At 57.9% G+C, this 26,064-nt stretch overlaps 2 long non-coding RNA genes across 2 annotated transcripts; both read right to left on the bottom strand.

Moving 5' to 3' along the window:
- Positions 1–7,995: 7,995 nt before the first annotated feature.
- On the bottom strand, positions 7,996–8,337 carry LOC133627257 (uncharacterized). Its single transcript, XR_009820044.1, has 3 exons — positions 8,282–8,337; positions 8,137–8,196; positions 7,996–8,051 (listed from the first exon to the last, which is right to left on the bottom strand). It is a non-coding gene; the product is annotated as an uncharacterized LOC133627257 (long non-coding RNA).
- Positions 8,338–9,644: 1,307 nt separating this feature from the next.
- LOC133627322 (uncharacterized) lies at positions 9,645–10,224 on the bottom strand. The gene is made up of 4 exons (XR_009820077.1): positions 10,066–10,224; positions 9,920–9,979; positions 9,780–9,835; positions 9,645–9,702 (listed from the first exon to the last, which is right to left on the bottom strand). It is a non-coding gene; the product is annotated as an uncharacterized LOC133627322 (long non-coding RNA).
- Positions 10,225–26,064: the final 15,840 nt, after the last annotated feature.

The following is a 26,064-nucleotide window of genomic DNA, read 5'->3' as shown; positions in this document are numbered from 1 at the left end:
TAACCCTAACCCTAACCCTAACCCTAACCCTAACCCTAACCCTAACCCTAACCCTAACCCTAACCCTAACCCTAACCCTAACCCTAACCCTAACCCTAACCCTAACCCTAACCCTAACCCTAACCCTAACCCTAACCCTAACCCTAACCCTAACCCTAACCCTAACCCTAACCCTAACCCTAACCCTAACCCTAACCCTAACCCCTAACCCTAACCCTAACCCTAACCCTAACCCTAACCCTAACCCTAACCCTAACCCTAACCCTAACCCTAACCCTAACCCTAACCCTAACCCTAACCCTAACCCTAACCCTAACCCTAACCCTAACCCTAACTCTAATGACCCTAACCCTAACCCTAACCCTAACCCTAACCCTAACCCTAACCCTAACCCTAACCCTAACCCTAACCCTAACCCTAACCCTAACCCTAACCGCTAACCCTAAAAGGGTCAAGGGGTCAAAAGGTCAAAGGTCGGGGTCAAGGGTCAAAAGGTCAAAGGTCGGGGTCAAAGGTCGAGGTCAGGGGTCAAAAGGTCGAGGTCGGGGGTCGAAAGGTCGTGTTCAAGGGGTCAAAAGGTCAAGTGGTCAGAGGTTGAGGGGTTTGAGGCTAAGATCTCAAAGGTTGGGGTCAAAGGTCATGTGAGTTTCAGGTCATGAGGTTGAAAGTTGGGGGTCAACGTGTTGGGAGTGTGGTTGATGAGGGAGGTGGGGTTTGGGGTGTGGTTGTGGTTGGAGGAGGTGTGGTGTTGGGGTGAGGGGCTGTGGCTAGGTCAGGAGGTGTGGCTGGTGTTGGGGGTGGAGTTTGGGGTTGTGTTGCAGATGGGAGGGGGGGTGTGGTAGAATGTGGGCGGGGGTGGGGTTGCAGGTGTGGCCTGGTTGGCGGGAGGGGTTTGGCCATGTCTTGGGAGGGGGTTGTGGGTGTGGTGGTGTGGGCAGGTGGGGATGGGTGTGTGGTTGGTGGAGGGGGTGGAGTTTGGGGTGTGGTGTGTGGGTGTGGCTGGGTTGAGGTGTTTTGTGTGTGGTGGATGGGGAGGTTGGGTGTGATGGTGTTGGGGGGAGGTGTTTGTGGTCTGGGGGGGTGGTATGGTTGGCCTTGGGGGGGGTGGCTTAGGGGTTGGTAATTGTTTATGTGGGTGGATTAGTAATTGGGATCAGGTGTGGGGGTATATAGTGTATAAAAAGAAGAAAAATAATAAATCTGGTGCAGCAGAAAATGGCCCAAAAAAATTCTCTGGGAGTAATTTTTTTTTTTTAAATTTTTTTTTGTTTGTTTTTACTCCCAGAGAGGGGCCATTTTCTGCTGCTTTTAATTTAAATGTAATTTTTAAATTTAAAAGTTCTGTTGAAATCAACAGAACAAAGTGAGAAACAGAAAAAAAAGAGGAAGAGAAACAGAAAAAAAGAGGAAGAGAAACAGAAAAAAAAGAGGAAGAGAAACAGAAAAAAAGAGGAAGAGAAACAGAAAAAAAGAGGAAGAGAAACAGAAAAAAAGAGGAAGAGAAACAGAAAAAAAGAGGAAGAGAAACAGAAAAAAAGAGGAAGAGAAACAGAAAAAAAGAGGAAGAGAAACAGAAAAAAAGAGGAAGAGAAACAGAAAAAGGGAAGAGAAACAGAAAAAGGGAAGAGAAACAGAAAAAGGGAAGAGAAACAGAAAAAAAGAGGAAGAGAAACAGAAAAAAAGAGGAAGAGAAACAGAAAAAAAGAGGAAGAGAAACAGAAAAAGGGAAGAGAAACAGAAAAAGGGAAGAGAAACAGAAAAAAAGAGGAAGAGAAACAGAAAAAGGGAAGAGAAACAGAAAAAAGGAAGAGAAACAGAAGAAAAAGGGAAGAGAAACAGAAAAAGGGAAGAGAAACAGAAAAAGGGAAGAGAAACAGAAAAAAGGGGAAGAGAAACAGAAAAAAGGGGAAGAGAAACAGAAAAAAGGGGAAGAGAAACAGAAAAAAGGGGAAGAGAAACAGAAAAAAGGGGAAGAGAAACAGAAAAAAGGGGAAGAGAAACAGAAAAAAAGGGAAGAGAAACAGAAAAAAAGGAGAAGAAAAACTAAGAGAAACAAAGAGAAACAGAGAAAACAGATTGAGACAGAAAGAGAGAGAAAAGAGACTAAGTCAGATAAACTGAGAAAAGATTAAGAGACTGGGATGGAAAAAAAAGAGGGAAAAGAGATTAAGTGACACAGAAATATAGAAAATATACTAAGACATAGAGGGAGAGAAAAGAGACTACAGTCAGACAGGGAGAGAGAGAAAGAGAAAAGACTAAGACAAACAGAAAAGGAAATAAGAGACCGGGACAGACAGAGTGACAGAAAGACAAACACAAAACCACATTGGACGATACACAGACACAATAGGTCTCTCGGACACCACAAAAACACAGACGGCACATTGCAAAGGGGAACATTTCAAATAAGAGACTCAGACGCCAATAAAAGACTCAGACGCCAATAAACACGGCACACGACGGAGCAAAACCGCCTTTATTCCCGCTGCCCCGAGTCATCTTTATTGAAACTTTTATTATAGCCGGTTCCTTTTACCGAGACCGATACAGAGACTGCAAATGCAATACAGGGGGTGCAAATCTCGTTACAGGGAGCGCAAATCCAGAACTGCATCTACATTTTTAAAAGGGTACAGACAGTTTACGTGTATCTATCAACAGTCCATTGTACAACTGCCTCCCTAGCAATTGACAACACATGCCGGTCTTTATATTACCCTTGATGCTTCTTTCCTTCTTCAAAGACCATATCGCCTGCAAATCCATCTCTGGGATGAAGACGCCCCGTCGCCCCTGGACTCTGGAAGTTCTCCGTTTCCATACCTCTGCAGGGAAACAAAAGTGGAGCGATATTACTACCTCGGAAGTGACAACACCCACAGCAAAAGCTTTTGGTTCCTAGAAATTGTGCCGACTCCCTTCAATATCTGCTCCTGCTCAATTCTACGTCTTGCTACCGACGCCCACGGCCAGTTCCACCAGCTGGCCTCCCGAGTCGGCTTCCCTCTAAAAATACACCTGCCGGGAAAATGCTCCTCGGGAACGGCGTTCCCGGAGGAGTGGAGAATCCGTGGCCCTGCCTGACGAAAACCCCGGCCCCTGGTCGCTCCGAGCCCAAACTTTGGCGATGATCGTCGCCTCGCAGAGCGACCGGGACCGAGGAAAAAAAACCCCAGCCGGAGGGAAAAAAAAAAACCCCCCGGCTGGGGATTTTTTATTCTATTAAAAATGTAGAAATTGAAAAACCTGAAAAAGAAACAATTTCAAATTGCAATTCAAACCTCATAATCCTCTCCCCTCCACCCCACCGAACCCTGCCTCCGCTCCACCATCCTCCCGCCCACCCGCAACGATGGCGCCTCAAAGCTACGTCGCTCCCCAGAAACATCCTTTGCGAGGGCCTCGAAGGGGGCCCTGCCTGCCAAAGCTTGGCTGCAAACATCACCTCAAGTGAGCCACAACTAAGACAACTACATACAGGGTAAGAGAAAACAAACCCCACCCAAGAGCAGCCTCATTACTATAGGTTTCATCGTACACACCCTAAAGACAAAAACAAGGCACAGTTCTGCCACACCGACACCTAAACATTCTACCGACTAGACCCTTCTCCCACAGCCTTGATGATAGACAGCTCCATCTGAGGCCAAAGCGTCGCGCCTCAAAGTAATAACCGAGTGACACGCTGCTTCACATCGACCCCCGGAACCCTTGGCTTTGCTTCGATTCTGAGAAACTTGACACGAGCGATCTCCCTGGGAATCCCGACCGGCCCCTGACCCTGACCTCGCTCTCTGCTTTACCCTACACGCTCGGGCAGAGTGGCTCCGCTCCACACCCGTGGGCAAACACCGACACCGCGTGAAAGAACACATACACAACATAAAGACAAGAGGGAACTCGGCTCAGAGATGCCCCGGCCACAGATGATGTTGACCGGCAAGACCTACAGAATGCTACATTGAAGGGAGAAGGCTCTATAGTGGCCTGCCTAAAGAGGGCAGATGTAACAGACCGGGCCTGCGCCAGAGGAACGCCCCGGACCCGAGATCCTGAGGACATGAGGAAGAAGTCTGAGTCCGTGCAAAGGGATGGCTGAAGAGCGGAGCCGCCGATGCGGCCAGAAGTGGTACCGCAGAAGAGTACGGTCGGGAATCTTCCAAGGTACGAGATGGATCTACGCTTAAGGATGGCGACGCCAGAAGAGCTCGATTCACGCTGCATCGGTGCATACAGTGTTCGAGACCCTGAGGATGCTGCCCGAGATCCAGACTTTGCCGCCAAAGAGCAAAGAGCGATGAATGAGGAAGCCCGAGGAAGTGGATGTGGGGAACACGGACGACACGAGACGACACAGAGGCTGGAGTCACTCTGCCCGGTACATGCTGCCAAAAAGAACTAACTGTCTCCCTTTCCTTAACTGGTGGGGACTGGCTATGGAACATTACTCTCCTCTACACGACCTTTGAAACACCTCACTGTGGCTTGCAACCTTGTTCCCTCCTCCCTGCCCCAACACAGCATTGTCCCTGTATTTAACTAGCAAGCACAATAGAAACTTGAAAACACAGCAAAAAAAAAAGTCGCTACTGAAGCCCAAGACCATACTCACTCCACAAAGCCCCAGCCATGCCCCAAAGCCAAAAGCCCCGGCCACGCCCCAAAGCCAAAAGCCCTGAAAGCCAAAACTCCAAAGTCCAGGCACTACACAAAACCCCTCCCTATAACTCCTACCTTCGTCCCCTCCTCCCAGTCCCAGCACAACATGATCCCGGTACTTAACTTGCAGAGAGCCACAGGTCCGATTCAAAAAGTTCTGTCGGGTGCTACTGCGATACCACGCTCTGTCCACATGACAACAGCACTGACGGGCTCTGCTTGCCCCTTGTGTTATTATTTGGAGAACAGCTTCTGTCTCTGGAAATAGAACAAAACAAGTGACCCAGATGCAAAACCAAGTCACTGAGCAAAACCCCCAAAAGCTCACCTGCTATACAAAGCCCCAACTCACTCGGTAGCCAGAGCCCCAACACCCACGTGTCAAAAGCGAACTGACATACACTCAGTGCTGCTCCACCTGCCCTTGACTCTACACCCCCAGGCAGAGTGGCTCTACGATAAACACACACATATAAACACCAACACCACACAGAACACACACAACACAACACAGAAGTGAGGAGACTCGGTCACACGATGTTGGGACTGGAGATGCCCTAAAGACCTACGGGGCTGTGACAAAGAAGCGAGGCTCCATGGCAGCCACGCAAAGAGGCTGAGGGAACAGCCCAGGATCAGGACTGGGATGATGGATGCGCAAGAAGCCTGACCGTGAGTCCCAGAGAATGTAGCAATGAAGGGAATGAGAACAAATCTCAGAACAGGGATGCCTACTGAGAAGAGCTGCTGACGCAGCCTGGAACGCTGCACCGTGGAAAACGACCGACAAAGAATTTCAAGGTGTGAAGGCGATCCACAGTTTAAGCTTCTTATGCACGAAAAGTGGCACTGATGGGCACCGGAATGAGGAGGTTTGTTCTTTGAGACCTCAAGGAAAGTGGCCGAGTCATGTGCCGTGTGCCTCAAGTGCAAAAAAAGACTTTGGGACTCGAGGAAATCCTGAGATGTGAAGGACAGACAACACAACAACCCACACAGACGCTGGAGCCACTCTGCCTGCCACACGCTGCCCTTGTCCTGAGAAGTAACTTCCTTTCCTTGCCTAATGGGGACTGGCTACGGAACATTCCTCTACACAACCTTTATAACTGCTCCCTGTGACTCCCGACCTTATCCCCTCCTCCCAGCCCCAACACAGAATTGTCCTTAACTGCCAAAGCCCAAAGGCAAACTGACTGAGCCAAAGCCCAAAGTCACACTCACAAAATAGAACCCCAAAAGTCCAGTCCCTACACAAAACCCTTAAGTCAAAACCACACTCGCATAACAAACCCACTAAGTCAAAAACCACACTCGCTCAACAAAATACCACAGCCAAAACCCAAAAGGCCCATTCACCAAAGAGAACCCCAAAGCCAAAAGCCGACTCGCTCAACAAAACACCAAAGGAAAAACCACATTATTTTAACAAAACCCCTAAGCCAAAACCCAAAAAATCCACTCAACTAAACACAATCCCAAAGCCCAAGGTCAAAACCACACTCGCTACACAAAACCCTGGAAAGTCAAAACCCCTGACAGCCCAGTCACTACACAAAACCCCTGACAGCCAAAACGCCAAAGCCCATGAGCTACACAAAACCTCTGAAAGCCACAACTCCAAAGCCCAGTCGCTACACAAAACCCCTGAAAGCCAAAACCCAGAAGCCCAGGCACTACACAAAACCCCTCCCTGTAACTCTTAACTTTATCCCCTCCCCCCGGCCCCAGTATGGCATTATCCCAGTACTTAACTTGTGCAGAGCCGCAGGTCTGATTCCAAAAGCGGTGTCGGGTGCTGCTGCGATGCGCTGCTCCTGAGCTGCGGTACTGCACTGTGTCCACATGACGGCAGCACCGAGGCGCTTTGCTTGCCCCTCGTGGTGTTGTTCTGAACACAGCTTCTGTCTTGGGAAATAGAACAGAACAAGTCACCCAGATGCAAAGCCCAGCCACACCCCAAAAAGGCCACACCCCAAAAAGGCCACACCCCAAAAAGGCCACACCCCAAAAAGGCCACTCACTCCACAAAACCCAAAAACTCCACTCGGTAAACAAAACCCCAAAGCCCATGTGGCACAAGTAAAGTGACGTACACTCAGTGCTCCTCCATCTGCTCGACTCTACACCCCCGGGCAGAGGGGCTCTAAGGTAAACACACACACAAACACTGACACCACACAGAACACAGACAACATGACACAAAAGTGAGAAGACTCGGCGACACGATTCCTGGACCGGGGATATCCTCAAGCAGAGACCTACGGGGCTGTGACAAAGAAGCGAGGCTCCACGGCAGCCACGCAAAGAGGCTGAGGGAACAGCCCGGGATGAGAAGTAACTGTGAAGACTGGGATGATGGATGCGCAAGAAGCCTGATTGTGAGTCCTAGAGAATGCGGCGATGAAGGGAATGAGACCAAATCTCAGAACAGGGATGCCTACTGCGAAGAGCTGCTGACGCAGCCTGGAACATCGTACCGGAGAAAACAACTGACGGAGAACTGCAAGATGTGAAGCCGATCCACAGTTTAAGTTCCTTATGCAAGAAAAGCGGCACCTGACCGGCACTGAATCGTGAGGTCTGTTCTTCGAGACCTCAGGGAAGGTGCTCAAGACACGTGCCGAGGTCCTCAAGTGCAAAGAAGACTTTGAGACTCGAGGAAATCCTGAGATGGAAAGGACAGACAACACGACAACCCACACAGCAGCTGGAACCGCCCTGCCCGGCACATCCTGACTGCCTCTTAAAACCTAACCCTAACTCTTCCCTTGCCTAAAGGAGAGGGTTCCCAAACAATCTCTCTCCACTGCTACCCTTAAAACCCCATCCTGCAATTCTCAACATCACCTCCCCCTCCTTGCCCCTCCCCGACCCTTTTGCTCAACTTAACTTGCGTGATGCTCTGAAGTCCATCTCTGTGGAAATTACATCGCTCACTGAGGCCTTTCTTTGGGTGCCGTGTTCTTCCTGGGGGTCGGCAACCTGATCAAAAGAAACCCCACAAATAGGGCAAATGGTGAGCATCGCATCAGCCTACACCGACCTCCGCTCTGACAACCACTCACTCCAAAGGCAGAGGTGTTCCGCTCACCCTGCTCCTTCCGGAGTCCGACACGGCTGTCGTCATCCCTTAGGCGCCGGAGATTCAAAGACAGAAAATAACTGTGGTGCTTCTTCGAATGCACCGGCCCTGACACCCTCGTCGCTACCAGCCAGGCTCACTGCAAATGCTCCAAAGGCTGCCCTAATGGCCCCTGAAAAACAAGAAAAACAATTCACTGCCTTGCAGCAAGACAGCTTTAAACACCATCAGGGATCACACTTGCCTCACCTTTTCAGTCTCCTCCTCAGTGTGTGGCTTCACACTTCCAGGCATCTTATGGCACCTGCGAAAAGATACAAACAAGAAACTAGAACACATGATGAGATACTGAACAAACCCACAGGGATCCCCAGCTCTGGCTCCTTTACCTTAGCCTCTAGCCCTCCACGTGGGTCATTCCATCCTGCTGCGTCACGCTGAGGGTCCTCCTGCGAGACACAAACGAGGAAATCTGGTAACTTCATCACCGATAGCCCCTAAAAACAGTTGCTTTAGCCTCCGATCTCTGCTGACCTGGCCGAGTCCTCTCCGATGCCCGTGTCCTGCCTCCATCGTGCCTTCGAACCCTCAAAACAGAACGCAAAACACAGCATCATGTAGCGGTACATCTGCCCATCACGCTCTTGCCTCTCACCTCACATCATCGCTAACCTTCTCTTGGCGATCCGCTCCGTCCTCAGGTCGCTCTCTGGGATGCGGCTTGTGTCCCCTGCGTCTGCGAAGACAGATAGAAAACAAGTCACCCAGAGGCACAACCACAGACAAACACTTTCAGAGCTCAACACTCTACAAAGCTGTTCAGAATTCAACTCCAGGCTGGCATTAGAGCAAATCCCTAACGCTGGGCCTCACGTCCCCCGGGCAGAGCGGCTCCAAGCCTGACGCCCACGTGCTGAGACCGACACTGCAGGGAAGATGGACACTGACATACAAATAGGAGACGAGTCCCGGTGACAGAACGCCAAACTGGAAATGCCATTGAGCAAAAAGGCTCGTGGGGCCAAGATGCTGAAGCCAGAGGATCCTGGAGCAGCCCCACACAGGGGCAAAGGTAATGGCCTGGGATGAGAAGTTCCTGTCCAGACAGATGATGGATGCATAAGAAGTCTGGCTTCAAGGCTGAGAAAGTCACAGATGAAGGGAACTAGACTCTGTGTGGAAAAGGATGACGCGAGAACGCAGCAGCTGATGTCGTGGAATGGGACCGATAGAAAACTTCAAGATGTGACACCGATCCATGGTTTCTGATGCCAGAAAAGCGGCGGCGGATCGCCACCGGAATGGTGAGAACGATGATGAGAGACGCCCGAGTCACGTGCCATGCTCCTTGAACACAAGGAGGATTTCAGGACCTGAGGAAGTTCTGAGACACAGAAAACAGACTACAGGACAACACACACACAGAGGCTGCAGCCGCCCTGCCCGGCCTATGTTAGCTGTCTCCTAAAAGCGCACCCTAGCCCTTCCCTTTCCCAAAGCAGATGGTTCCCAAAGAGCCTCTCTCCTCTGCTCCCCTAGAACCCCCACCTTACGATGCCCGACACGGTCTGCCCCTCGTCTCCCCCTCCCCGATCCCGTCCCTCAACTTAACTCTCGTATAGTCTAAAGCCCATCTCCGCTAAAACCAGGGTCTGCCTGCGGGCGCCACGCTCCTCTTGGGCATCTGCAAAGATATAAAAAGAAACCCCACAAATGGGGCAAGTGGCGAGCATTGGGGTGACAGATGTCAACCTCCGCTCTGACAGTCATCCCCGATAGCCCAAGAGGTTTGCTTACCTGTTTGTTCCACAGTCCAATGCTGCTGCTGTCATACCTTAGGCGTCTGAGACTCAAAGAAAATAACTGTGGCGCTTCTTCAAAAGCACCGGCCCCGACACCCTCCTCGCAACCGGCCTGGCTCACCTCGAAAGCTCCGGAGGCTGTCCTCACGGCCCCTGAAAAACAAGGAAAATGCTTCACTGCTTTGCAGCAGGAGAGTTTTAAACACCAAGGGGGATCACATCTGCCGCACCTTTCCAGCCTCCTCCTCAGTGTGTGGCTTCACCTCTCCGAGGCATCTTATAGCATCTGCAAGAAACACAAATAAGGAACTAAAACACATAACGAGATACTGAACCAACCCACAGGGATCCCCATCTCTGCCTCCTTTACCTTGACCTCTAGCCCTCCACGTGGGTCATTCCATCCTGCTGCGTCAGGCTCGGGGACCTCCTGTGAGATACAAATGAGGAAATCTTGTAACTTCATCACCAATGGCCCCTGAAAACAGCTGCTTTAGACCCCTGGTCTCTGCTCACCTGGCCGAGTCCTCTCCGGTGCCAATTACCTGGCTCCCTCGTGCCTTCGAACCTTCAAAACAGAACACAAACACAGCATCATGTAGCGGTACATCTGCCCATCCCCATTTTCTTGCTCTCCCCACGCCATCGCCCACTTTCTCTCGGCGATCCACCCGATCCCCAGGTCACTCTCTGGAGTACAGCTTTTTTCTCTGCGTCTGCGAAAACAGATAGAAAACAAATCACCCAAGAGCCAAACCACAGACAAACAGTTCCAAAGCTCGACACTCTACAAAGCTGTTCAGAATTCAACTCCAGGCTGGCATTAGAGCAAATCCCTAACGCTGGGCCTCACGTCCCCCGGGCAGAGCGGCTCCGAGCCCGACACCCACGTGCTGAGACCGACACTGCAGGGAAGATGGACACTGACATACAAATAGGAGACGAGTCCCGGTGACAGAACGCCGAAATGGAAATGCCATTGTCCAAAAAGGCCTGTGGGACTGCGACGGTAAAGTGAGGAGGCTCTAGGGTAGCCGCACGCAGAGGCAAAAGTAACGGCCAGGGATGACAAGTTCCTGTCCAGACAGATGATAAATGCACGAGAACTGTGGCTTCGAGACTGAAGAACGAGAAGATGAAGGGAACTAGACTGGAAAAGGATGATTCGGAAGCGCAGTGGCTGATGCTGTGGAACAGGACCAATAGAAAACTTCAAGAGACAAAAATCAATCCAAAGTTTAAGCTTCTAATGCAAGAAAAGCAGCTCCAGATCGGCACTGGAATGCTGAGAATCATTTGAGACAGTAGCGATGATATCTGAGCCTTGAGCACAAAAAGAATTAGGGGACTCGAGAAAGTCCCGAGACACAGAAGACAGACTCTGGTATATGACACACAGAGGCTGGAGCCACCCGGCCCGGTGTACACTGGCTGCCTGCTAAAAGTTGACCCTCTCCCCTTCCTTGCCCAGAGGAGATGGCTCCCAAATGGCCGCTCCCCTCTGCTCCCTTTAAACGCCAAACCTGCAATCCCCGACCCCATCTCCCCCTCCCTGTACTTTGCTTTCACAGGGCCAAAGGGTCGATTCTGACCACGTCAGCTGACGTGTTCCTGCAGTCACCGGCTCCCTCTTAGACATCTAAAAAAAGACACAAACCGCAGACAGAACCCATGGGCCGCATCTCTGGCACCGGCCCCTCCTACCGCACGTCCTCTGGGAATGGCTGTGGCTGTCCATTCACCTCCTTCCACACCCAGACCCTGTGACCTCCCTTCCCTTGCTGTGCTTGGGCCCCCACACTTGAAAAGCTTTTTTCCTCCTCTGATCTCTCAGGAAAAAAAACCCGCTCCTGCCTGACACCCCTGTCCTTGGAAGTCACGGCCCGGAACTCTGTTATTCTGACTGGAGTCTGTGGGTGCTTCTCATCTTCCATCTACCCCTGGACTCTGAGTCTTGCTCAGAAGCCACTAAGTAAATGAATTTCTGACGTCGATTCATCTCTGAGGAGTCTTCTGCAAGCTGCTGAAGAAGTTCTGAGTGTGACAGAGGGTTCTGGGCAATGTGAAAAAGACAAGAGCTGTTCTCCTATATACTGACAGGGGCCCTACATTCCCTGCTGGCTGCTTTCACAGAATCACGAGGGTCGGAAGGGACCTCAAAAAATCACGTAGTCCGGCTCCCTGACAGAGCGGGAACTCCTACAGTAGGTCACAAAAATGCAGACACGTGCATAGAAGATACATACCGTAAACCTGTTGAGATTATTTTACCTTCCGTCCCGCTAAAGAGATTGATATCAGCAACTTCTACAGCTTAAAACAAAAGGGTTGAAAAGGATAAAGTAGTGCATTCAGTCACGTCAGAATCTTCGAGAAAATGGGACACGCCTGAAAAAAAAGAGAAAGCATTTTGTTAAATTTTCTCAATACCTCCAAATGGGAAATGCAAAATTACTGACCTGAAAAACATCCATTGAATTGTACATTCTAATAAACGCTTGACTTTGAGCAGTCCTGAAGGTTGGCTCTCAGCCAGTCATCTTTGCTCATTTTAAGAGCAAAATGCATCTACTCTGAATAGCTTAACATCAGTTTGGATTCTAACTGAGAAACTAGCAGATCATTTACTCTATAGCAGCCCAAGAGCTCAATGAGCTCTCTTGCCAGGGCCTGTGGCTCTTATACACCAGGTCCCTCCCACTGCTCTCAGTGCTGACACCTGGGAAAGGGGAGGGGAGACTGCAGGGAGTCATAAAAGCTTCCAGGTGAAGAAGGCCTAGGTTTCTAGTGTGTAGAGTGCTGGATAGAAGAAGCTGTTCTGCCTGAAAATTATGATAGCATTTTTATAGCACCGATATGCCTCCACTGTCAGCGCTGTGACCGGGTAAGGACTGAAACTTAGCTGTCTAGGAGTAGCTGTCAAGGTAGAAAAGAAAGAGCTGTTATACTAAACTGTAGGGAAGTAGGTTGTTTTGGTTTATTACAATTAAAAATTAACATAGAAAACTGAAGTGCTAGAGGCCACAAAAGAGGAAGGAAGCCTTACTGCACACCAGATTGCCATGATGTTCTTTCTGGGCTCTGTAGAGCCTGGTAGGATCTCTCTGCCTTTCATGGTGCCTTGTGGCTTTTTCTGAGAATACTGTGCTGCAAGCCTGATTTGAGCCACAAAGCCCCATCAGTTCCCCCAAACCTCAGTGAGGATGTTGAAAATTGAATGGAGACTGTGAGACACCAATTTGCACCACAGAAACTACAATAGGGGCAAGAAACAAATGAAATGGAGACATAAAAATCTCCACTGGAGATAGCACCGAGCTGTTACAAACATTTAAAAACAGATAGTAAAAAAAAGGGTTAGCATAAAAATTGCAAAATAACAAGACAGAGAAGTTCATGGGAAAACATAAAATAGAAGAACAGCAGCCAAATGAACAATGACATTCTAACAGAATTCTAAACTGCCCAGCCAAAGCAGCAATAGGCTCTGCCCTGCAGCATGGACCTGTTCGGGCAGTGGCAGGGGCTGAGGGGGGGCTCGGGTTGGGATTTGTTTCTTTTTTCTTTTTTTTTTTTTTTAACTTTTTTGCTCCTTTTTTCCTCCTTTGGTAGGAACTGTCCTTGTAGCGCGTGTTCTGGGGGGCTGACGAGCACTAGTGGTCCTCTGGAGGACTTCCGGCGCATGGAGTGCACCTGCTGGAAAACTGATAGTCGCTTCCGTGGTCTGGAGGATTTCCGCAACGTAAACCGTCACTTCCGGAGGACGGAGGGTCGCTTCCGGGCGCTAGGAGGGTCTTTCGGCCCGTAGAGCGTGACTTCCGGAGGACTGACAGTCGCTTACACGCCCCGCAGGACTTCCGGACCATACAATGGTGGTTCGGAGGACTGAGCTATCTCTCTAAATTGTACTCAAATTCGCTCCTTTTAACCCTAAATTTACGCTCTGTCTGCTAGTGCGTATACAATTAAAGCAAATACCTTTTACCCTCAACCTCCCCTTCTCCCCTCACCATGCCCGTCTCCCCTCACCCCACCCGTGTCCCCTCACCACCCCCATGTCCTCTCACCACCCCCGTTTCCCCTCACCACCCCCATTTCCCCTCACCAGCCCCATGTCCCCTCAACCCCCACTTGTCCCCTCACCATCCCCGTGTCCCCTGACCATCCCCTTTTCCCCTCAGCACCCCCGTGTCCCCTCACCACCCCCGTGTCCCCTCACCAGCCGCATGTCCCCTCACCCCCCCGTGTACCATCACCATCCCTGTGCTCACACTGTGCCCCTCACCACCCCCTTCTCCCGTCACCATCCCCTTCTCCCCTCACCATCCCTGTGTCCCCCCCCATCGTGTCCGCAGCCCCCCGTCGCCCTCCATCATGCCATGCCAATGCCCTCAGACAATCCTGAAGCTGCTGGTGACGGGCTGGGCGCCCTCTCGCACGCGGGTGCTGATGCCCATCCTGCAGTACCCGCTGTAATCGGCCACCATCGCTGAGCTGGGGGCCGTGCAGCTCGGCTACTACCTGGACGAGGAACGCTGCTGGGCACTGGCGCTGAGTGAGCTGCGGCGGGCGCTGGCCGAGGGCCGCCGGCACTGCTGCACACGGGTGCTGTGCATCATCAACCCTGGCAACCCCACCGGTACCCTGCGGCACCAAGGGCTGGGACGGGACCCCAGGGGTGGGACGGGACCCCAGGGTTGGGATTGGATGGAACTGGATAGGACCCCAGGGTTGGGATGGGATGGGACCCCAGGGGTGGGATGGGATGAGATGGGACACCAGGGGTGGAATGAGTCCCCAGGGGTGGGATGGGATGGGACCCCAGGGGTGGGATGGGATGGTACTGGATGGGACACCAGGGTTGGGATGGGACCCCAGGGGTGGGACCTCAGGGGTGGGATGGGACCCTGAGGTTGGGATGGGACCCCAGGGATGGGAATTTAGGGCTGGGATGGGACCCCAGGGTTGGGATGGGACTGGATGGGACGGGTTGGGAACCCAGGGGTGGAATGGGATGGGACCCCAGGGGTGGAATGGGATGGGACTCCAGGGTTGGGATGGGATGGGTCCCCAGGGATGGGATGGGATGGTACTGGATGGGACACCAGGGTTGGGATGGGATGGGACCTTAGGGGTGGGACCTCAGGGGTGGGATGGGATAGGACTGGGATGGGACTCCAGGGGTGGGATGAGACTGGGATGGGACCCCAGGGGTGGGATGCGACCCCAGGGGTGGAACCCAAAGGGTGGGATGGGACCCTGAGGTTGGAATGGGACCCCAGGGATGGGACCCCAGGGGTGGGATGCGACCCCAGGGGTGGGATGGGACTGGATGGGACCCCAGGGGTGGGATGGCATGGGATGAGATGGGACTCCAGGGGTGGGATGAGTCCCCAGGGGTGGGATGGGATGGGACCCCAGGAGCGGGATGGGACTGGATGGGTCCCCAGGGGTGGGATGGGACCCCAGGGGTGGGATGGGATCCCAGGAGTGGGATGGGACTGGATGGGACCCTAGGGGTGGGATGAGTCCCCAAAGGTGGGATGGGACCCCAGGGGTGGGATAGGACCCCAGGGATGGGATGGGATGGGTTGGGATGGGACCCCATGGGTGGGATGAGTTCCCAGGGGTGGGATGGGAAGGGACCCCAGGGTTGGGATGGGATGGGACCCCAGGGATCGGACTTCAGGGGCGGAATGGGATTCCAGGGTTGGGATGGGATGGGACCCCAGGGGTGGGATGGGATGGGACTCTAGGGGTGGGATTGGATGGGACTGGATGGGACCCCAGGGGTGGGATGGGACCCAAGGGGTGGGATGAGTCTTCAGGGGTGGGATGGGACCCCAGGAGTGGGATGGGAGGGATGGGACCCTAGGGGTGGGATGGGATGGGACCCCAGGGGTGGGATGGGACCTTAAGGCTGGGACTGGATGGGACACCAGGGTTGGATGGGTCCCCAGGGATGGGATGGGACCCCAGGGGTGGGATGGGACCCCAGGGGTGGGATGGGATGGGACCCCAGGGGTGGGATAGGACCTCAGGGGTGGAACTTCAGGGGTGGGATGGGACTCCAGGGTTGGGATGGGACCCCAGGGGTGGGATGGGATGGGATGGGAGTGGATGGGACCCAGGGTTGGGATGGGATGGGACCCCAGGGGTGGGATGGGACTGGATGGGACCCCAGGGTTGGGATGGCACCCCAGGGGTGGGATGGGATGGAACCCCAGGGGTGGGATAGGACCTCAGGGGTGGAACTTCAGGGGTGGGATGGGACTCCAGGGTTGGGATGGGACCCCAGGGATGGGATGGGATGGGATGGGAGTGGATGGGACCCAGGGTTGGGATGGGATGGGACCCCAGGGGTGGGATGGGACTGGATGGGACCCCAGGGTTGGGATGTGATGGGACCCCAGGGGTGGGATGAGTCCCCAGGGGTGGGATGGGACCCCAGGGGTGGGATGGGACTGGATGGGACCCCAGGGGTGGGATGGGATGGGACCCCAGGGGTGGGATGGGACCCCAGAGGTGGGATGAGTCCCCAGGGGTGGGATGGGATGGGACGCCAGGAGTGGGATGGGATGGGACCCCAGGGGTGGGATGGGATGGGACCCCAGGGGTGGGATGAGACTGGGATGGGACCGCAGGGGTGGGACTTCAGGGGTGCAATGGGTCTCCAGGTGTGGGATGGGATGGGACCCCAGGGGTGGGATAAGTCCCCAGGGGTGGGATGGGATGGGATGGGACCCCAGGGGTGGGATAAGTCCCCAGGGGTGGGATGGGATGGGATGGGACCCCAGGGGTGGGATGGGATGGGATTGGATGGGACTGGATGAGACCCCAGGGTTAGGATGGCACCCCAGGGGTGGGATGAGAGGGGATGGAATGGGACCCCAGGGGTGGGATGGGAGGGGACCCTAGGGGTGGGATGGGAGGGATGGGATGGGATCCCACGGGTGCGATGGGACCCCAGGGGTGGGGTGGGACCCCAGGGGTGGGGTGGGATGGGACTGGCTGGGACCCCAGGGTTGGGATGGGACCCCAGGGTTGGGATGGGACCTCAGGGGTGGAACCCCAGGGGTGGGATGGGACCCTGAGGTTGGGATGGGATACCAGGGATGGGACTTCAGGGATGGGATGGGACCCCAGGGGTGGGAAGGGACCTCAGGGGTGGGATGAGACCCCAGGGGTGGGATGGGACTCCAGGGGTGGGATGGGATGGGACTGGATGGGACCCCAGGGTTGGGATGGGATGGGACCCCAGGGGTGGGATGGGATGGGACCCCAGAGGTGGGATGAGTCTTCAGGGATGGGATGGGACCCCAGGGGTGGGACCTCAGGAGTGGGATGGGATAGGACTGGGATGGGAATCCAGGAGTGGGATGAGACTGGGATGGCACCCCAGGGGTGGGATGCGACTCCAGGGGTGGGATGGAATGGGATGGGACTGGATGGGACCCCAGGGTTGGGATGGGATCCCAGGTGTGGGACCTCAGGGGTGGGATGGGATAGGACTGGGATGGGACTCCAGGGGTGGGATGAGACTGGGATGGGACCCCAAGGTTGGGATGGGACCTCAGGGGAGGAACCCCAGGGGTGGGATGGGACCCTGAGGTTGGGATGGGACCCTAGGGATAGGACTTCAGGGATGGGATAGGTCTCAAGGGGTGGGATGGGATGGGACCCGAGGGGTGGGATGGGATGGGATGGGATGGGATGGGACCCCAGGGGCGGGATGTGATGGGACCCCAGGGGTGGGATGGCATGGGACTGGATGGGACCCAAGGGTTGGGAGGGGATGGGACCATAGGGGTGGGATGGGATGTGATGGGACCCCAGGGGTGGGATGGGATGAGTCCCCAGGGGTGAGATGGGACCCTAGGGTTGGGATGGGATGTGATGGGACCCCAGGGGTGCGATGGGATAGGACCCCAGGGGTGGGATCGGACTGGTTGGGAACCCAGGGGTGGGATGGGATGGGATTGGATGGGACTGGATGGGACCCCAGGGTTGGGATGGGAACCCAGGGATGGGATGAGTCCCCAGGGGTGGGATGAGTCCCCAGGGGTGGGATGGGATGGGATGGGACCCCAGGGGTGGGATTAGTCCCCAGGGGTGGGATGGGATGGGACCCCAGGGGTGGGATGGGATGGGATTGGATGGGACTGGATGGGACCCCAGGGGTGGGATGGGACCCCAGGGGTGGGATGGGAGGGGACCCTAGGGGTGCGATGGGATGGATGGGATGGGATCCCAGGGGTGGGATGGGACCTCAGGGACGGGATGGGACCCCAGGGGTGGGATGGGATGGGACCCCAGGGGTGGGATGGGACTGACTGGGACCCCAGGGTTGGGATGGGACCCCAGGGATGGGATGGAATGGGACCCCAGGGGTGGGATGGCATAGGACTAGATGGGACCCCAGGGTTGGGATGGGATGGGACCCTAGGGGTGGGATGGAATGGGATCCCAGGGGTGGGATGGGACTGGAGGGGACACCAGGGGTGGGATGGGACCTAAGGTGTGGGATGGGACCACAGGGGTGGGATGGGACTGGATGGGACACCAGGGTTGGGATGGGTCCCCAGGGGTGGGATGAGAGGGGATGGAATGGGACCCCAGGGGTGGGATGGGAGGGGACCCTAGGGGTGGGATGGGAGGGATGGGATGGGATCCCACGGGTGGGATGGGACCCCAGGGGTGGGGTGGGACCCCAGGGGTGGGATGGGATGGGACTGGCTGGGACCCCAGGGTTGGGATGGGTCCCCAGGGGTGGGATGGGATGGGACCCCAGGGTTGGGATGGGACCTCAGGGGTGGAACCCCAGGGGTGGGATGGGACCCTGAGGTTGGGATGGGACACCAGGGATGGGACTTCAGGGGTGGGATGGGACTCCAGGGTTGGGATGGGAGCCCAGGGTTGGGATGGGATGGGACCCCAGGGGTGGGATGAGTCTTCAGGGATGGGATGGGAAGGGACCCCAGGGGTGGGATGGGACCCCAGGGGTGGGATCTCAGGAGTGGGATGGGATAGGACTGGGATGGGAATCCAGGAGTGGGATGAGACTGGGATGGGACCCCAGAGTTGGGATGGGTCCCCAGGGGTGGGATGGGATGGGACCCCAGGGTTGGGATGGGACCTCAGGGGTGGAACCCCAGGGGTGGGATGGGACCCTGAGGTTGGGATGAGACACCATGGATGGGACTTCAGGGGTGGGATGGGACTGCAGGGTTGGGATGGGAGCCCAGGGGTGGGATGGGATGGGACCCCAGGGGTGGGAAGGGACCTCAGGGGTGGGATGAGACCCCAGGGTTGGGATGAGACCCCAGGGGTGGAATGGGATGGGACTGGATGGGACCCCAGGGTTGGAATGGGATGGGACCCCAGGGGTGGGATGGGATGGGACCCCAGGGGTGGGATGAGTCTTCAGGGATGGGATGGGAAGGGACCCCAGGGGTGGGATGGGACCCCAGGGGTGGGACCTCAGGAGTGGGATGGGATAGGACTGGGATGGGAATCCAGGAGTGGGATGAGACTGGGATGGGACCCCAGGGGTGGGATGCGACTCCAGGGGTGGGATGGAATGGGATGGGACTGGCTGGGACCCCAGGGTTGGGATGGGTCCCCAGGGGTGGGATGGGATGGGACCCCAGGGTTGGGATGGGACCTCAGGGGTGGACCCCAGGGGTGGGATGGGACCCTGAGGTTGGGATGGGACACCAGGGATGGGACTTCAGGGGTGGGATGGGACTCCAGGGTTGGGATGGGATGGGACCCGAGGGGTGGGATGGGATGGGATGGGACCCAAGGGGCGGGATGTGATGGGACCCCAGGGGTGGGATGGCATGGGACTGGATGGGACCCAAGGGTTGGGAGGGGATGGGACCATAGGGGTGGGATGGGATGTGATGGGACCCCAGGGGTGGGATGGGATGAGTCCCCAGGGGTGGGATGAGACCCTAGGGTTGGGATGGGATGTGATGGGACCCCAGGTGTGGGATGGGATGAGTCCCCAGGGTTGGGATGGGACCCCAGGGGTGGGATGGGACCCCAGGGGTGGGATGGGATGGGACCCCAGGGGTGGGATGGGATGGGATTGGATGGGACTGGATGGGACCCCAGGGGTGGGATGGGACCCCAGGGGTGGGATGGGATGGGACCCCAGGGGTGGGATGGGAGTGGATGGGACACCAGGGTTGGGATGGGTCCCCAGGGGTGGGATGAGAGGGGATGGAATGGGACCCCAGGAGTGGGATGGGAGGGGACCCTAGGGGTGGGATGGGAGGGATGGGATGGGATCCCACGGGTGGGATGGGACCCCAGGGGTGGGGTGGGACCCCAGGGGTGGGATGGGATGGGACTGGCTGGGACCCCAGGGTTGGGATGGGTCCCCAGGGGTGGGATGGGATGGGACCCCAGGGTTGGGATGGGACCTCAGGGGTGGAACCCCAGGGGTGGGATGGGACCCTGAGGTTGGGATGGGACACCAGGGATGGGACTTCAGGGGTGGGATGGGACTCCAGGGTTGGGATGGGAGCCCAGGGGTGGGATGGGATGGGACTGGATGGGACACCAGGGTTGGGATGGGTCCCCAGGGGTGGGATGAGAGGGGATGGAATGGGACCCCAGGGGTGGGATGGGAGGGGACCCTAGGGGTGGGATGGGAGGGATGGGATGGGATCCCATGGGTCGGATGGGACCCCAGGGGTGGGGTGGGACCCCAGGGGTGGGATGGGATGGGACTGGCTGGGACCCCAGGGTTGGGATGGGTCCCCAGGGGTGGGATGGGATGGGACCCCAGGGTTGGGATGGGACCTCAGGGGTGGAACCCCAGGCGTGGGATGGGACCCTGAGGTTGGGATGGGACACCAGGGATGGGACTTCAGGGGTGGGATGGGACTCCAGGGTTGGGATGGGAGCCCAGGGGTGGGATGGGATGGGACCCCAGGGGTGGGAAGGGACCTCAGGGGTGGGATGAGACCCCAGGGGTGGGATGGGACTCCAGGGGTGGGATGGGATGGGACTGGATGGGACCCCAGGGTTGGGATGGGATGGGACCCCAGGGGTGGGATGGGATGGGACCCCAGGGGTGGGATGGGACCCCAGGGGTGGGACCTCAGGAGTGGGATGGGATAGGACTGGGATGGGAATCCAGGAGTGGGATGAGACTGGGATGGGACCCCAGGGGTGGGATGCGACTCCAAAGGGATGGAATGGGATGGGACTGGATGGGACCCCAGGGTTGGGATGGGACCCCAGGTGTGGGACCTCAGGGGTGGGATGGGATAGGACTGGGATGGGACTCCAGGGGTGGGATGAGACTGGGATGGGACCCCAAGGTTGGGATGGGACCTCAGGGGAGGAACCCCAGGGGTGGGATGGGACCCTGAGGTTGGGATGGGACCCTAGGGATAGGACTTCAGGGATGGGATAGGTCTCCAGGGGTGGGATGGGATGGGACCATAGGGGTGGGATGGGATGTGATGGGACCCCAGGGGTGGGATGGGATGAGTCCCCAGGGGTGGGATGAGACCCTAGGGTTGGGATGGGATGTGATGGGACCCCAGGTGTGGGATGGGATGAGTCCCCAGGGTTGGGATGGGACCCCAGGGGTGGGATGGGACTGGTTGGGAACCCAGGGGTGGGATGGGACCCCAGGGGTGGGATGGGATGGGACCCCAGGGGTGGGATGGGATGGGATTGGATGGGACTGGATGGGACCCCAGGGTTGGGATGGGACCCCAGGGGTGGGATGAGTCCCCAGGGGTGGGATGAGTCCCCAGGGCTGGGATGGGACCCCAGGGGTGGGATGGGATGGGATGGGATGGGATGGGATGGGATGGGATGGGATGGGATGGGACCCCAGTGGTGGGATGGGACTGGATGGGACACCAGGGTTGGGATGGGTCCCCAGGGGTGGGATGAGAGGGGATGGAATGGGACCCCAGGGGTGGGATGGGAGGGGACCTAGGGGTGGGATGGGAGGGATGGGATGGGATCCCACGGGTGGGATGGGACCCCAGGGGTGGGGTGGGACCCCAGGGGTGGGATGGGATGGGACTGGCTGGGACCCCAGGGTTGGGATGGGTCCCCAGGGGTGGGATGGGATGGGACCCCAGGGTTGGGATGGGACCTCAGGGGTGGACCCCAGGGGTGGGATGGGACCCTGAGGTTGGGATGGGACACCAGGGATGGGACTTCAGGGGTGGGATGGGACTCCAGGGTTGGGATGGGATGGGACCCGAGGGGTGGGATGGGATGGGACCCAAGGGGCGGGATGTGATGGGACCCCAGGGGTGGGATGGCATGGGACTGGATGGGACCCAAGGGTTGGGAAGGGATGGGACGATAGGGGTGGGATGGGATGTGATGGGACCCCAGGGGTGGGATGGGATGAGTCCCCAGGGGTGGGATGAGACTCTAGGGTTGGGATGGGATGTGATGGGACCCCAGGTGTGGGATGGGATGAGTCCCCAGGGTTGGGATGGGACCCCAGGGGTGGGATGGGACCCCAGGGGTGGGATGGGATGGGACCCCAGGGGTGGGATGGGATGGGATTGGATGGGACTGGATGGGACCCCAGGGGTGGGATGGGACCCCAGGGGTGGGATGGGATGGGATGGGACCCCAGGGGTGGGATGGGAGTGGATGGGACACCAGGGTTGGGATGGGTCCCCAGGGGTGGGATGAGAGGGGATGGAATGGGACCCCAGGAGTGGGATGGGAGGGGACCCTAGGGGTGGGATGGGAGGGATGGGATGGGATCCCACGGGTGGGATGGGACCCCAGGGGTGGGGTGGGACCCCAGGGGTGGGATGGGATGGGACTGGCTGGGACCCCAGGGTTGGGATGGGTCCCCAGGGGTGGGATGGGATGGGACCCCAGGGTTGGGATGGGACCTCAGGGGTGGAACCCCAGGGGTGGGATGGGACCCTGAGGTTGGGATGGGACACCATGGATGGGACTTCAGGGGTGGGATGGGACTCCAGGGTTGGGATGGGAGCCCAGGGGTGGGATGGGATGGGACCCCAGGGGTGGGAAGGGACCTCAGGGGTGGGATGAGACCCCAGGGGTGGGATGGGACTCCAGGGGTGGGATGGGATGGGACTGGATGGGACACCAGGGTTGGGATGGGTCCCCAGGGGTGGGATGAGAGGGGATGGAATGGGACCCCAGGGGTGGGATGGGAGGGGACCCTAGGGGTGGGATGGGAGGGATGGGATCCCATGGGTGGGATGGGACCCCAGGGGTGGGGTGGGACCCCAGGGGTGGGATGGGATGGGACTGGCTGGGACCCCAGGGTTGGGATGGGTCCCCAGGGGTGGGATGGGATGGGACCCCAGGGTTGGGATGGGACCTCAGGGGTGGAACCCCAGGGGTGGGATGGGACCCTGAGGTTGGGATGGGACACCAGGGATGGGACTTCAGGGGTGGGATTTGACTCCAGGGTTGGGATGGGAGCCCAGGGGTGGGATGGGATGGGACCCCAGGGGTGGGAAGGGACCTCAGGGGTGGGATGAGACCCCAGGGGTGGGATGGGACTCCAGGGGTGGGATGGAATGGGACTGGATGGGACCCCAGGGTTGGGATGGGATGGGACCCCAGGGGTGGGATGGGATGGGACCCCAGGGGTGGGATGAGTCTTCAGGGATGGGATGGGAAGGGACCCCAGGTGTGGGATGGGACCCCAGGGGTGGGACCTCAGGAGTGGGATGGGATAGGACTGGGATGGGAATCCAGGAGTGGGATGAGACTGGGATGGGACCCCAGGGGTGGGATGCGACTCCAGGGGTGGGATGGAATGGGATGGGACTGGATGGGACCCCAGGGTTGGGATGGGACCCCAGGTGTGGGACCTCAGGGGTGGGATGGGATAGGACTGGGATGGGACTCCAGGGGTGGGATGAGACTGGGATGGGACCCCAAGGTTGGGATGGGACCTCAGGGGAGGAACCCCAGGGGTGGGATGGGACCCTGAGGTTGGGATGGGACCCTAGGGATAGGACTTCAGGGATGGGATAGGTCTCCAGGGGTGGGATGGGATGGGATGGGACCCAAGGGGTGGGATGGGATCGTATGGGACCCCAGGGGCGGGATGTGATGGGACCCCAGGGGTGGGATGGCATGGGACTGGATGGGACCCAAGGGTTGGGAGGGGATGGGACCATAGGGGTGGGATGGGATGTGATGGGACCCCAGGGGTGGGATGGGATGAGTCCCCAGGGGTGGGATGAGACCCTAGGGTTGGGATGGGATGTGATGTGACCCCAGGTGTGGGATGGGATGAGTCCCCAGGGTTGGGATGGGACCCCAGGGGTGGGATGGGACTGGTTGGGACCCCAGGGGTGGGATGGGACCCCAGGGGTGGGATGGGATGGGACCCCAGGGGTGGGATGGGATGGGATTGGATGGGACTGGATGGGACCCCAGGGTTGGGATGGGACCCCAGGGGTGGGATGAGTCCCCAGGGGTGGGATGAGTCCCCAGGGGTGGGATGGGACCCCAGGGGTGGGATGGGATGGGATGGGATGGGACCCCAGGGGTGGGATGGGACTGGATGGGACACCAGGGTTGGGATGGGTCCCCAGGGGTGGGATGAGAGGGGATGGAATGGGACCCCAGGGGTGGGATGGGAGGGGACCCTAGGGGTGGGATGGGAGGGATGGGATGTGATCCCACGGGTGGGATGGGACCCCAGGGGTGGGGTGGGACCCCAGGGGTGGGGTGGGATGGGACTTGCTGGGACCCCAGGGTTGGGATGGGTCCCCAGGGGTGGAACCCCAGGGGTGGGATGGGACCCTGAGGTTGGGATGGGACACCAGGGATGGGACTTCAGGGGTGGGATGGGACTCCAGGGTTGGGATGGGAGCCCAGGGGTGGGATGGGATGGGACCCCAGGGGTGGGAAGGGACCTCAGGGGTGGGATGAGACCCCAGGGGTGGGATGAGACCTCAGGGGTGGGATGGGATGGGACTGGATGGGACCCCAGGGTTGGGATGGGATGAGTCTTCAGGGGTGGGATGGGATGGGACCCCAGGGGTGGGACCTCAGGAGTGGGATGGGATAGGACTGGGATGGGAATCCAGGAGTGGGATGAGACTAGGATGGGACCCCAGGGGTGGGATGCGACTCCAGGGGTGGGATGGAATGGGAGGGGACTGGATGGGACCCCAGGGTTGGGATGGGACCCTAGGTGTGGGACCTCAGGGGTGGGATGGGATAGGACTGGGATGGGACTCCAGGGGTGGGATGAGACTGGGATGGGACCCCAAGGTTGGGATGGGACCTCAGGGGAGGAACCCCAGGGGTGGGATGGGACCCTGAGGTTGGGATGGGACCCTAGGGATAGGACTTCAGGGATGGGATAGGTCTCAAGGGGTGGGATGGGATGGGACCCGAGGGGTGGGATGGGATGGGATGGGATGGGATGGGACCCCAGGGGCGGGATGTGATGGGACCCCAGGGGTGGGATGGCATGGGACTGGATGGGACCCAAGGGTTGGGAGGCGATGGGACAATAGGGGTGGAATGGGATGTGATGGGACCCCAGGGGTGGGATGGGATGAGTCCCCAGGGGTGGGATGAGACCCTAGGGTTGGGATGGGATGTGATGTGACCCCAGGTGTGGGATGGGATGAGTCCCCAGGGTTGGGATGGGACCCCAGGGGTGGGATGGGACTGGTTGGGACCCCAGGGGTGGGATGGGACCCCAGGGGTGGGATGGGATGGGACCCCAGGGGTGGGATGGGATGGGATTGGATGGGACTGGATGGGACCCCAGGGTTGGGATGGGACCCCAGGGGTGGGATGAGTCCCCAGGGGTGGGATGGGACCCCAGGGGTGGGATGGGACCCCAGGGGTGGGATGGGATGGGATGGGATGGGATGGGATGGGACCCCAGGGGTGGGATGGGACTGGATGGGACACCAGGGTTGGGATGGGTCCCCAGGGGTGGGATGAGAGGGGATGGAATGGGACCCCAGGGGTGGGATGGGAGGGGACCCCAGGGGTGGGATGGGAGGGATGGGATGGGATCCCACGGGTGGGATGGGACCCCAGGGGTGGGGTGGGACCCCAGGGGTGGGGTGGGATGGGACTGGCTGGGACCCCAGGGTTGGGATGGGTCCCCAGGGGTGGGATGGGACCTCAGGGGTGGAACCCCAGGGGTGGGATGGGACCCTGAGGTTGGGATGGGTCCCCAGGGATGGGACTTCAGGGGTGGGATTTGACTCCAGGGTTGGGATGGGAGCCCAGGGGTGGGATGGGATGGGACCCCAGGGGTGGGAAGGGACCTCAGGGGTGGGATGAGACCCCAGGGGTGGGATGAGACCCCAGGGGTGGGATGGGATGGGACTGGATGGGACCCCAGGGTTGGGATGGGATGGGACCCCAGGGGTGGGATGGGATGGGACCCCAGGGGTGGGATGAGTCTTCAGGGATGGGATGGGAAGGGACCCCAGGGGTGGGATGGGACCCCAGGGGTGGGACCTCAGGAGTGGGATGGGATAGGACTGGGAT

This window comes from Colius striatus, chromosome 19 (assembly GCF_028858725.1).
Source record: "Colius striatus isolate bColStr4 chromosome 19, bColStr4.1.hap1, whole genome shotgun sequence".
Lineage (NCBI taxonomy): Eukaryota > Metazoa > Chordata > Aves > Coliiformes > Coliidae > Colius > Colius striatus.
This window is presented reverse-complemented; position numbering and strand designations above follow the sequence as displayed.